Source organism: Pseudophryne corroboree, chromosome 5 (assembly GCF_028390025.1).
Source record: "Pseudophryne corroboree isolate aPseCor3 chromosome 5, aPseCor3.hap2, whole genome shotgun sequence".
Taxonomy (NCBI): Eukaryota; Metazoa; Chordata; class Amphibia; order Anura; family Myobatrachidae; genus Pseudophryne; species Pseudophryne corroboree.
Genome location: NC_086448.1, coordinates 604,217,003 through 604,229,691, shown reverse-complemented (window position 1 = coordinate 604,229,691; position 12,689 = coordinate 604,217,003). Strand labels below are relative to the sequence as shown.

At 40.5% G+C, this 12,689-nt stretch overlaps 1 protein-coding gene across 7 annotated transcripts in view; it reads right to left on the bottom strand.

The window, feature by feature from the left end:
* The window catches only part of MPPE1 (metallophosphoesterase 1), a 296,325-nt gene that overhangs the window by 209,059 nt on the left and 74,577 nt on the right, over positions 1-12,689 (bottom strand). The gene's annotated exons all lie outside the window — the stretch shown is intronic.

Sequence of the window (12,689 nt, the reverse complement as noted above, 5' to 3'; positions counted from 1 at the left end):
GAGTCAGTGTCCGTGTCAGTGTCTGTATCGACCTGAGGTAACGGGCGTTTTATAGCCCCTGACGGTGTTTGAGACGCCTGTACAGGTATTAACTGATTTGCCGGCTGTCTCATGTCGTCAACAGTTTTTTGCAAAGTGCTGACATTGTCACGTAATTCTTTAATTACTACCATCCAGTCAGGTGTCGACTCCCTAGGGGGTGACATCACTAACACAGGCAATTGCTCCGCCTCCACATCATTTTCCTCCTCATACATGTCGACACAGCGTACCGACACACAGCACACACACAGGGAATGCTCTGATAGAGGACAGGACCCCACTAGCCCTTTGGGGAGACAGAGGGAGAGTTTGCCAGCACACACCAGAGCGCTATATATATATATATACAGGGATAACCTTAGATAAGTGTTTTTCCCTAATATAGCTGCTGTATATATTAATATGCCAATTTAGTGCCCCCCCTCTCTTGTTTTACCCTGTTTCTGTAGTGCAGGACTGCAGGGGAGAGTCAGGGAGCCTTCCTCCAACGGAGCTGTGAGGAAAAAATGGCGCCAGTGTGCTGAGGAGATAGGCTCCGCCCCCTTATCGGCGGCCTTTCTCCCGCTTTTTAATGGAAAAATTGGCAGGGGTTAAATGCATCCATATAGCCCAGGAGCTATATGTGATGTATTTTTTGCCAAACAAAGGTTTTTTATTGCGTCTCAGGGCGCCCCCCCCAGCGCCCTGCACCCTCAGTGACCGGAGTGTGAAGTGTGCTGAGAGCAATGGCGCACAGCTGCGGTGCTGTGCGCTACCTTATTGAAGACAGGACGTCTTCTGCCGCCGATTTTCCGGACCTCTTCACTCTTCTGGCTCTGTAAGGGGGCCGGCGGCGCGGCTCCGGGACCCATCCATGGCTGGGCCTGTGATCGTCCCTCTGGAGCTAATGTCCAGTAGCCTAAGAAGCCCAATCCACTCTGCACGCAGGTGAGTTCGCTTCTTCTCCCCTTAGTCCCTCGGTGCAGTGAGCCTGTTGCCAGCAGGTCTCACTGAAAATAAAAAACCTACTTTAAAAACTTTTACACTAAGCAGCTCAGGAGAGCCCCTTAGCCTGCACCCGTCTCGTTCGGGCACAAAAATCTAACTGAGGCTTGGAGGAGGGTCATAGGGGGAGGAGCCAGTGCACACCAGGTAGTCCTAAAGCTTTTTACTTTTGTGCCCAGTCTCCTGCGGAGCTGCTATTCCCTATTGATTTATGGAATCATATTTATGAATATTAATATTTAATATATCATATATGGTATTTAATATATGGATATATTTCAATTAATATGCATTTATCATATATATCTGCAAATATATTATGTCAGGCTTACAAACTAATTGGCTGATACATATATGCAGTCCTTATACATATGACTTATGAAGTTATTAAGTTAAGATTCCTTAAAGAGAGTTCAAGCTTGAATATTACCGCTCTTTTTATATGATTCTTTATTTACAGGCAGATCAAATCGTACAGAATAAGATATACACAGTAGTGATATATATACTAATTATAATTATATATGCTTCCTTCGTTACATAACATAAAACAACATGACATAAGTTTCACAAACAGTTTCAATTGCTAACATAAAATGTATACTTGCAAGTTAAAGATTGCCATCCCAAGAATCATTCCTTCTGCATGTTCTCCATGACTTCTCCTCCTGACTGACTTCCTTCCTTCTCCTTCTTCTTCTCCCTCTCCCTCTTCCTTCTAACTCCTAACTACAAGTCTGGTCCTTTTATCTCATATTTTACCAATTCAAACTATCATATTCTCATAGTTTCCAATGGAATAGGTAATTATAGGTTTGTCAGATTCCAAGGTGTAATAAAACAAACATTGAACTGGGCTGTCGTGTCCTGTTCACGGAGGCATGGTGTCATAAAAGTGTGGTGTCCACACTGCCTTAAGCAAGTATAGTATTGTAAAATCTGGAATGTCTTTTCATCCAAAGTTCTGTTGTATTGACAAGTTTTCCTGGGGTCGGTTACACAATGTTTTATCAATGGATGTGATCTCTTTTCATAGTAGTTAATTTATACTCCCTAGCTTTTAACCTTCACTGGACAATAGACAAACCAGTAGATTCTGATCTACTGTAAGCACACCTGTGAATTCCAATGACCAACAGAGCTCTGTCACATACCTATTATCATTTATGGCCTAATACCTTTTCTCTACAATGACTCTTGATCTTACTGTAACCTCTCTGGCCTTATTTATGACTAGAGCAGAATAAACCTGTTCCCTACACTATTTTTTTTACCATCTTGCTGTAAAACACAAATATACAGTTAAATATATAAACACATACACAAACCTAATCTCTTAAATCAGCTAAACATTACCTCATACATTCAAACTTATTTCATATCTATTCCTTACTATATATATCCAGTATACTGTCCACTATGGTAACATCACCTATTTATAATGAATTATATTTTGATTCAGACAATATCCATTGCCCTAATATTATACTAAGTGCAGACAATTACCTATAAGGCAACAGTCGCCCCCTTGTGGCCATGAGAAATTCTTTTGATTGGCCACACATTAAACTAGCGTAATTGCTTCCAAATACATTTCAAAATATTCCTTCAAACATAACTTTCGTTGTAACCATAATATATACCATAAGTGTAATAATAATAACCATTATGATTTTAAAAATCTCTAAAAATTCTTAGCTTACCTAACCTTATTCTACTTTTTAACTAAAGCAGACAAAACTGAGGTTTTTATTCAGTATTCATGAGGAAAACTAATTTCTACAGACATTTGGAATACCATAGCCCAATTGTAGACCTTTTTTCTGTATCTGGATCAGTACGTTTGGACATTTTTGCTGTTCTTGTATGTAGCAATTTACTGGGATAAGACTGTCATCTGCGTGGTTTGCTTGCAATTGGAGATGCCTTGCGTTTGCATTATGGCCTTGCGTTTGCAACATTTGCACCATTACTAGAAGTAGAATTCTTCGTAGCAGCTGCTCCTTTGCTTGCCATTTCGCTGTTTGAGGCAGAGGGCTGTGTACGTCGAGTGCTGTGTCTTGAACATTCAGTACTTGTGACGACCCTCAGTAATAGTAATAGTCTTTATACAGTCTTTAGCAGTTCTGTTTCCTTTGCGTTTATCCAATGCCGCAGTTGTGACCAGTGTCCATATTGCTTTTGCACAAACAGGTTGTGATTTTGAATAGAACAGGCATATATGAAACAGTCTTTTTTTTTTTTTTTTTCTTTCTTTCTTTCTTTCCTTGCTTGTTAATAGTAGGTCTTAATTGTCTTCGGGCAATAGTACCACAAATGGCTGTGAGTAGTACACCTACTCTGTTCTGTATTTCCTCACTGAATAAATTACCATGCAGTCTTAAATCTCCTTATTCTACCTTGTACCTATTTATACATCTCAATCTTACATAAACTTATACCAGTTTAACCCATATAAAGGCGTTTTCTATCCTACCTATATTTTGACTAATAATTATTTAAAATGCTTTTGATGTGTATATAGTAACATCCTATCAATACAATAAATGAATATAATTTTGCTTCAAACAGATATTAAATATCATTTAGGAATGGCTTTAAATATATCTAATTCCATCCAATATTATTTTATATGCAGCCATGTGCATATACAGTGACCCTGTTATGCTACAAATAATTATCTTAGACTTGTGACAGTCTTTATTAAGAGAATTATTCATCCCACTTAATAATCTCGGCCCAATTTGTTATAACGTGGTATACCATCCTGTATTAGATATTTAATTACTTTTGAAGCTTTTACGAAGGAAGCATAGGTAGTATCTATTGTGTAATATATAAAAAAAACATAAAATATTTACAAGGTATATATGCAATGATATAAAATATATCTCAGACAAATGTTTACATATATGTGATTAAGGTATATGAAGGGATGAGACAGTTCTGTATAATCACAGTGATGAGATGTGCTGTACACTGTTGTGGGAGTGTACATGTAGTTTGAAAGACAAGTAATGATTACTTGTGATGAAAGGGTTAATGAAAACCTTCCCCTTTCTTGTGAAACTGGAAAACTCCTTGAGGATTTGTCCATATATCAGTCTTTAGGGATGCTATGTAGATTTTGCTGGATAGCAGCGATGAAAGGGTTAATGAAGACCTTTTCCCTTGTAAATTGGAGTCTTTTTGGAGTCTTGCACCATTCTGTATACAGGTTGCCAGGATTACTATGAATCAAACAAAAATACATACAATGACTATCACAGATATTTATACAGTGATTTAACATAGCTTGCTATGCATTCTGTCCTATCTGCTGCATGTTATCAGGTACAGAATTTACAAATGTGTCTTTTAACGATTGAATAACAAACAAACAATTGTTTCTGGCCTGTGCCAATCTTTCCTGTCACATTGTGTGTCAATGACAGCACAATTGTCGCTGCAGATATGATGCAGGTTTAATTTGGAAACTGTGGCTGTTTGAACATCAAAGCAAACAATGGCTTCATTGGATCTAACAAGTAAAGGAATGATACTACCGTATTCACTTGTGACCATACTCCCTTGTGATGCAGCCTGGTCCCAGACTGTCTTTAACCATAGCGTTTGCTGCTTGGTGTGGCTCCTTAGTTTGGAAGAATCTTGGAGCTTCTGAAAAAACCTACTTTTGTGGGGAGAGAAACTTGTTAAACTTTGCCAAATATGTATTGCAGGTCCCAGGGCTTTCTGTCTTTCCACACCTGTAATAAAATGGTTATGGCACCAGGGCATAAAAACATTTTCATCCTGGTGATCCTTTTTGTCATTGTTAATTGGTGTGTGGTTTGCAGAATGACACTCTGCATGTGGTCTCTCTGAGAGCATGCAAACATTTGCACCATCACTAGAAGTCTCTGAGTGCTCTGTGGGGGTTACATAAGTTTGGGAACTTTGTTTGTAAACATGCATTCCTGAATTAATTTCATGGATTTTCCCTTTAAACATGTTTCCAGGTGAATACATTTCAAGGTTTGCAACTCTGGTTGCCATGGGAGTTTTCACCATGGGGAACTTCCCCACCCCTGTGTGCACTGTACTGCTGCTATCAGTGTTTAAATCTGCTGACAATTCACCTTTGCCTAAGGGCATAACAAATTCTTCATTTACATTGGGAACTCTGAGAGTGTATTCAGCAGAATACTCATAATCTGAGTTACAATGATCTTCCCCCTTACTAGACACAGTATAGGGGACATCTCCTATTGCTGCTACCTCCTTTACATTAATGTGCTGTCTGATGATAGACACATCCGGCACATTGCTACTTTCTTCCTTTACCACAGAGGCTGTTCTGCTGGTGGTCTGTGTGACCATAGCAGACTCCATGCGCTGCACATTGATGCAGTCCTGCAACATGTAACTTTCCTTAATTTTAGGATCTTGACTGATTAAGTCATTTCTGACTCCTGTAGACTCTGTGTACAGAGTTTCACATACCTCAACACTATTCCTGTTTGGTGTTTCTATCTCAGCTTGCTTGCTGGATGTTATCTCTTCATCAGAGATCTTGACAATTTGATTACAAACTGTCAGGCTTTTCGCTTCTGCCCCAAACTTTTTCTGTTTATTTTTCTGTTTAAGGGACTTAAATAACGAATGCATTTTTGCATTAATGGTCAGGCACGCCTTACGAAGACGTGAACCTGATTCTTCTTTACATTTCTGTTTGGCTTCTAGAGCCGCAGTTCTGCGCATTTTTCTAAATGCTACAGAAAACTTTTGCATTTTTAACATTTCAATGCTAAATTTATATATTCTTTGTTTTTAGTACTGAAGGTATCCTCTCCTTAAGATTGACCGGTGTCTTAAGGTTAAACTCTAATACCTGGTACATTTATACATTTATTTGGAAATACTCTTTTCCACTGTGCACATTTTCTATTCTAGGCCTTTAAATTCTTTATTCTCATTTGTAACCTATTCCACTGTGATCTTGTATTTTGCCAGCAGGCTTATAGCCTTTGGTGCTGCTTCCTAATAGATATTATGTTAGTTAAAATAACGTATATTGCACTAACACATTTATCCTAGGTTATACAGAATACAAAATTGACATTACACAATGGTAATAAATTTTCATAGATACATCCCCACCGTGATTCTGCAGATTTGGTAGCCAGCTTATAGCATTTGCTACTCCTCATAAATATTATAAATCAGATAATCAGATTCAGTAATAACAAGTCCAATTCGTGGTCGCCAATATTGATTTATGGAATCATATTTATGAATATTAATATTTAATATATCATATATGGTATTTAATATATGGATATATTTCAATTAATATGCATTTATCATATATATCTGCAAATATATTATGTCAGGCTTACAAACTAATTGGCTGATACATATATGCAGTCCTTATACATATGACTTATGAAGTTATTAAGTTAAGATTCCTTAAAGAGAGTTCAAGCTTGAATATTACCGCTCTTTTTATATGATTCTTTATTTACAGGCAGATCAAATCGTACAGAATAAGATATACACAGTAGTGATATATATACTAATTATAATTATATATGCTTCCTTCGTTACATAACATAAAACAACATGACATAAGTTTCACAAACAGTTTCAATTGCTAACATAAAATGTATACTTGCAAGTTAAAGATTGCCATCCCAAGAATCATTCCTTCTGCATGTTCTCCATGACTTCTCCTCCTGACTGACTTCCTTCCTTCTCCTTCTTCTTCTCCCTCTCCCTCTTCCTTCTAACTCCTAACTACAAGTCTGGTCCTTTTATCTCATATTTTACCAATTCAAACTATCATATTCTCATAGTTTCCAATGGAATAGGTAATTATAGGTTTGTCAGATTCCAAGGTGTAATAAAACAAACATTGAACTGGGCTGTCGTGTCCTGTTCACGGAGGCATGGTGTCATAAAAGTGTGGTGTCCACACTGCCTTAAGCAAGTATAGTATTGTAAAATCTGGAATGTCTTTTCATCCAAAGTTCTGTTGTATTGACAAGTTTTCCTGGGGTCGGTTACACAATGTTTTATCAATGGATGTGATCTCTTTTCATAGTAGTTAATTTATACTCCCTAGCTTTTAACCTTCACTGGACAATAGACAAACCAGTAGATTCTGATCTACTGTAAGCACACCTGTGAATTCCAATGACCAACAGAGCTCTGTCACATACCTATTATCATTTATGGCCTAATACCTTTTCTCTACAATGACTCTTGATCTTACTGTAACCTCTCTGGCCTTATTTATGACTAGAGCAGAATAAACCTGTTCCCTACACTATTTTTTACCATCTTGCTGTAAGACACAAATATACAGTATATCTATATAAACACATACACAAACCTAATCTCTTAAATCAGCTAAACATTACCTCATACATTCAAACTTATTTCATATCTATTCCTTACTATATATATCCAGTATACTGTCCACTATGGTAACATCGCCTATTTATAATGAATTATATTTTGATTCAGACAATATCCATTGCCCTAATATTATACTAAGTGCAGACAATTACCTATAAGGCAACATCCCCATGGTCCTTTCGGAGTCCCCAGCATCCACTAGGACGTTAGAGAAACACAGTATGTTTACCCAGTAGCGCTTTTGTTATGTATATGCGCCAATTATGTGCCCCCCCTCCCCTCTACTTTAAAACCCTTCTTTCACCGTGTGTTAAGCAGGGGAGAGTCCGGGGAGCTTCCTCTCAGCGGTGCTGTGGAGAAAAATGGCGCTGGTGAGTGCTGAGGGAGAAGCCCCGCCCCCTCGTGGCGGGCTTCTGTCCCGCTCAAATTTCTCAATAACATGGCGGGGGCTCTTTATATAGATGTACAGTGCCCAGCTGTATATATATATATATATATATATATATATATATATATATATATATATATATACCACAGAAGAGGTTTATATTGCTGCCCAGGGAGCCCCGCCCTGCGACCTGCACCCTTACAGTGACCGAGGTGTGCGAGGTGAATGGGAGCAATGGTGCACAGCTGCAGTGCTGTGCGTTACCTCTATGAAGATCAAGGTGTCTTCTGCCGCCTCTGATGTCTTTTCCTCAATACTCACCCGGCTTCTATCTTCCGGCTCTGCGAGGAAGACGGCGGCGCGGCTCTGAGACGGACGGCTAGGGTGAGACCTGCGTACACATCCCTCTGGAGCTAATGGTGTCCAGTAGCCTAAGAAACAGAGCCCTGAAACTCAGAGAAGTGGGTCTGTTTCTCTCTCCTCAGTCCCTCGATGCAGGGAGTCTGTTGCCAGCAGGCTCCCTGAACATAAAAAACCTAACTAACATGCTTTCTTTACAGGAAACTCAGGAGAGCTCCTGAAATGCACCCAGTCTCCACTGGGCACAGTATCAAACTGAGGTCTGGAGGAGGGGCATAGAGGGAGGAGCCAGTGCACACTCAGAGTCAAAGTCTTTCTTAAAGTGCCCATGTCTCCTGCGGAGCCCGTCTATCCCCATGGTCCTTACGGAGTCCCCAGCATCCTCTAGGACGTTAGAGAAATGTTGTGTTTATGGGCTAAAACACACATTGTAAAATGACTAACAAAAAATCTGTTAGGAAATGTGTTTTTTAGCTCCTGAAACACACTGATTGAGATTTAACCTTTACTATAATTTAGGTTGAAAAACTGATTATTATTTATTTTTTGTACTAGATATAGGGTCATTTCCAGAGCTCATCTACTTTTGCACAAAATGCCCGGGTTATAGCGATAAGTGCATGGCTTTGTAGGACTTGCAACAGTCGATGGGAGGAGCTGGTCAGATCAGCGCACTCTACAATGTAATCTAAACGCGATAATGAGGTGGGACACATGCAGAGCCATACCTTATGCTGGTCATACACTAGGTCAGACCTGGCCAACCTGTGGCTCTCCAGCTGTTGTAAAACTACAAGTCCCAGCATGCCCTGCCACAGTTTTGCCATTAGGTAATGCTAGAACTGTGAAAGGGGATGCTGGTATGTTTAGTTTCATAACAGCTGGAGAGATAAAAGGTTGGCCAGGCCTGCACTAGGTCGATATAGTGTACGAATACACGATATCGACGCGTCATTCTACCCATCGCATGCACATTGGGTTTTGGGTGCGAAAAATGTATCAGTACTTGCCTCATTGCAGCTTAAGGTGCATAAACAATTGCCGATAAAATGAACGACGTTGCTCATTTTCACCCTTCCTTAGCGACGTTTTTCACTTTCTCGGCAAGTGTGTATGCTGGCGACAACGACAGATGCGCGGCACCACGGGTCATTAATGACCCTCTGTGTCGGTGGTGCATACATGCTCTATTTGGACCGCCGTGCAAGAGCTGCCTGTACGGCCCAGCTGCTGCGTGACATCACTGAGCGATATGGCCGGCCCGGGGGGAGGGGGATACACTAGACGATGTCGCTCATAGAGCAGATAGATAAATGTTAAGTAGAATCATATTGGCTGCTATGGGCAAAATCAACCGTTCTAAAAAAAACAAAAACTCCCACCTTAGTAAATTTACCCCTTATACCTCTTATAGGTGCTGCCATGGGAATAATGGGGCAGATGTATTAAGCCTGGAGAAGTAACAAAGCAGTGATAAAGAAGTGATAAGTGGAAGGTGATAACGCATAAGCCAATCATTACAGATTTGAAAAATGACAGTTAGGAGCTGATTGGCTGGTGCATTATCACCTTGCACTTATCACTGCTTTTATCACTTCTCCAGGCTTATTACATCTGCCCCATTGTGGCTAATAGAACCACCAAAGCTCACTGTTTACTTGTGAGCTCTGGCGAATGCACATGTACTAAGGCTAAAGCCCTGTACACACGGGGAGGTGTGTGTGCCGAGCGATCTAGCACACACCGCACAGTACACATCTCTCCCCCCGCTCAGCACACACACTGGGTGAAATGAGCGATCTCATAAATTCATTAGTGCCACACATGGATCGAATCTATTAACGAGCAGAGCTAGAGATCAGTGTTAGGATCGTGTTTCACATTCCTGTCATAAAGCATGTGTGTGAGTGGTGCTGAAATACAAGCTCTACCTGTTTTTGGGTGTAAGAAAAGACATACTAGCGACTGAAAGCCTTGCATGTTAGTCATGTGCCTCAATCATCTATTCATTTTACACCTGCTCTATCTGGTGGACATTGAACATATGTTAAAGTTATTTTCACAAACAAATAGGTTTCTATTTCTCTTCTGGCTAACCCACTACATCTGTATCATTAAACTTCCAATTACAGCTTGGTCAATCAATATAATTTTGTAATCTACGAGTTTATCCTTAGGGGTATATTTACTAAAGGTCGATTTGTATCAATTGTTGACGATTTTAAAATTGGTGACAATTGATCTAAAGCAAAATGTTGTGTTTCGGGGCTAAAACACACATTGTAAAATGAATAACAAAAAATCTGTTAGGAAATGTGTGTTTTAGCTCCTGAAACACATTGATTGAGATTTGACCTTTACTGTAATGTAGGTTGAAAAACTGATTATTTTTTGTACTAGATATAGGGTCATTTCCAGAGCTCATCTACTTTTGCACAAAATGCCCGGGTTATAGCGATAAGTGCATGGCTTTGTAGGACTTGCAACAGTCGATGGGAGGAGCTGGTCAGATCAGCGCACTCTACAATGTAATCTAAACGCGATAATGAGGTGGGACACATGCAGAGCCATACCTTATGCTGGTCATACACTAGGTCAGGCCTGGCCAACCTGTGGCTCTCCAGCTGTTGTAAAACTACAAGTCCCAGCATGCCCTGCCACAGTTTTGCCATTAGGTAATGCTAGAACTGTGAAAGGGGATGCTGGTATGTGTAGTTTCATAACAGCTGGAGAGCCACAGGTTGGCCAGGCCTGCACTAGGTCGATATAGTGTACGAATACACGATATCGATGCGTAATTCCACCCATCGCATGCTGGGTTTTGGGTGCGATTAGGATGCGATGTGCGGCCACAAGGGTTGCACGTCGCATCAAATGGTCATATGTGCTGCACATATGATCAGTCGATCTGGGTAGGGGTCCACTGCGGGTCAAATGATAGACCGTGCAGTGCAAAATCTATCGTACGCCTGGGAGCTTGCGGGGGTCGTGGGACGGCTCGCATCTAACGCGAGTCAACCTAGTGTATGGCCAGCTTTAGTCTGCAGGAGTCACACAGCCTTTTAAGCTTCTTCAACGTTACCTGCTTTTTTTATATTTTTGTTTGTAGCACACGGAGAGATCAGATTTGTTCCTTTACTTATAATAGGACCCACTGTATCTCACAAAGGCACAGATTTATCAAGCCTTGGAGAGTGATAAATTGCACTGTGATAAAGTACCAGCCAATCAGCTCCTATCTGCCATGTAACAGGCTGTGTTTGAAAAATGACAGTTAGGAGCTGTTTGGTTGGTATTTTGGAGTCTATTTATGAAGCAGTGAAAAGAGCAGAGAAGTGAGCCTGTGGAGAAGTTGGCCATGGCGACCAATCAGCTGCTCCGTACATTTATAGAGGATGCAAATTATAAATGTTACTCAATGCTGATTGGTTGCCATGGGCAACTTCTCCACACTTTTCACTGCTTCATGAATGAATAAACCTTTATCACCATGCAATTGATCACCCTCCAAGGCTTGATAAATCTGGTCCGAAAAGATATAATCCAAGGGGATAAAAAATAAAAAAAAATAAAAAGAAAGTTCTCTTGTGGTGCACAATGTACTTAAAACAAATGTTATTTATTAGTTTTAATAAATTGTTAGTTACAGTATTCTCAAAAATATACAAAATAATTTAATTACTTCACGTTTGTGTCTCCTGAAATGAGAAAATTTCTTGGGACCGGGCTCACAATCACAAAGGGGGTCCGTTTTTCGCAGCGGTGCAATCAGGTCTGAGGTGCACCTGCGCATGGGTCGCAATGCGAAGGCGCGTCACTACCAAATACCGAAGGAAGCACTCGCAGCGGTGAACGCAAGAAGATTGATAGGAAGAGGCCGGCCGGGGGTGTCAACTGACCGTTTTCTGGGAGTGTCGACGAAAACGCAGGCGTGCCCGGCCGTTTGTAGGGAGGGATCCTGACGTTAGATCCAGGAAGGAACATTGCAGTGGGTAAGTCCTGAGCTGTGCAGAGACTGCACAAACTTTTTGCTTGTTCAGCTCTCTGCGCAGCTCTAACCCCCTCCCCTGTAGGTGGCGATTACCTGGTCGCAGCAGTGCTAAAAATAGACTGCGTGTGACCAGGTCCGAATGACCTCCAGTGAGCAGAGTTTGTTACCGAAAAGATGGATTTCTCCGGGAACAGTCTCCCATTCAGCAGGTCGGGTAAGCAGATTTTTCTTGAGATACAGTGTGTACACAATATTGCACTATGTGGTCATAATTGCAAAGGAGCAAATCACATGTATCCTACATGGCAACTCAAGCAGCGTAGTGTGTATCACTTGATTTAAAGTATATATTATGCCCAATGCAGCAATTGCACAATACTGATAATCAATAGAGCCTATGAGACATGAAAACAAAGGTATGTCTGCTCCCCTCACAGCTACAATTCTCCAGAGACACTGCAAACTAATGGATAACGTGTCCCATAGGAAGCATCATCATAACAGCAAATAGTATTACATCCACTA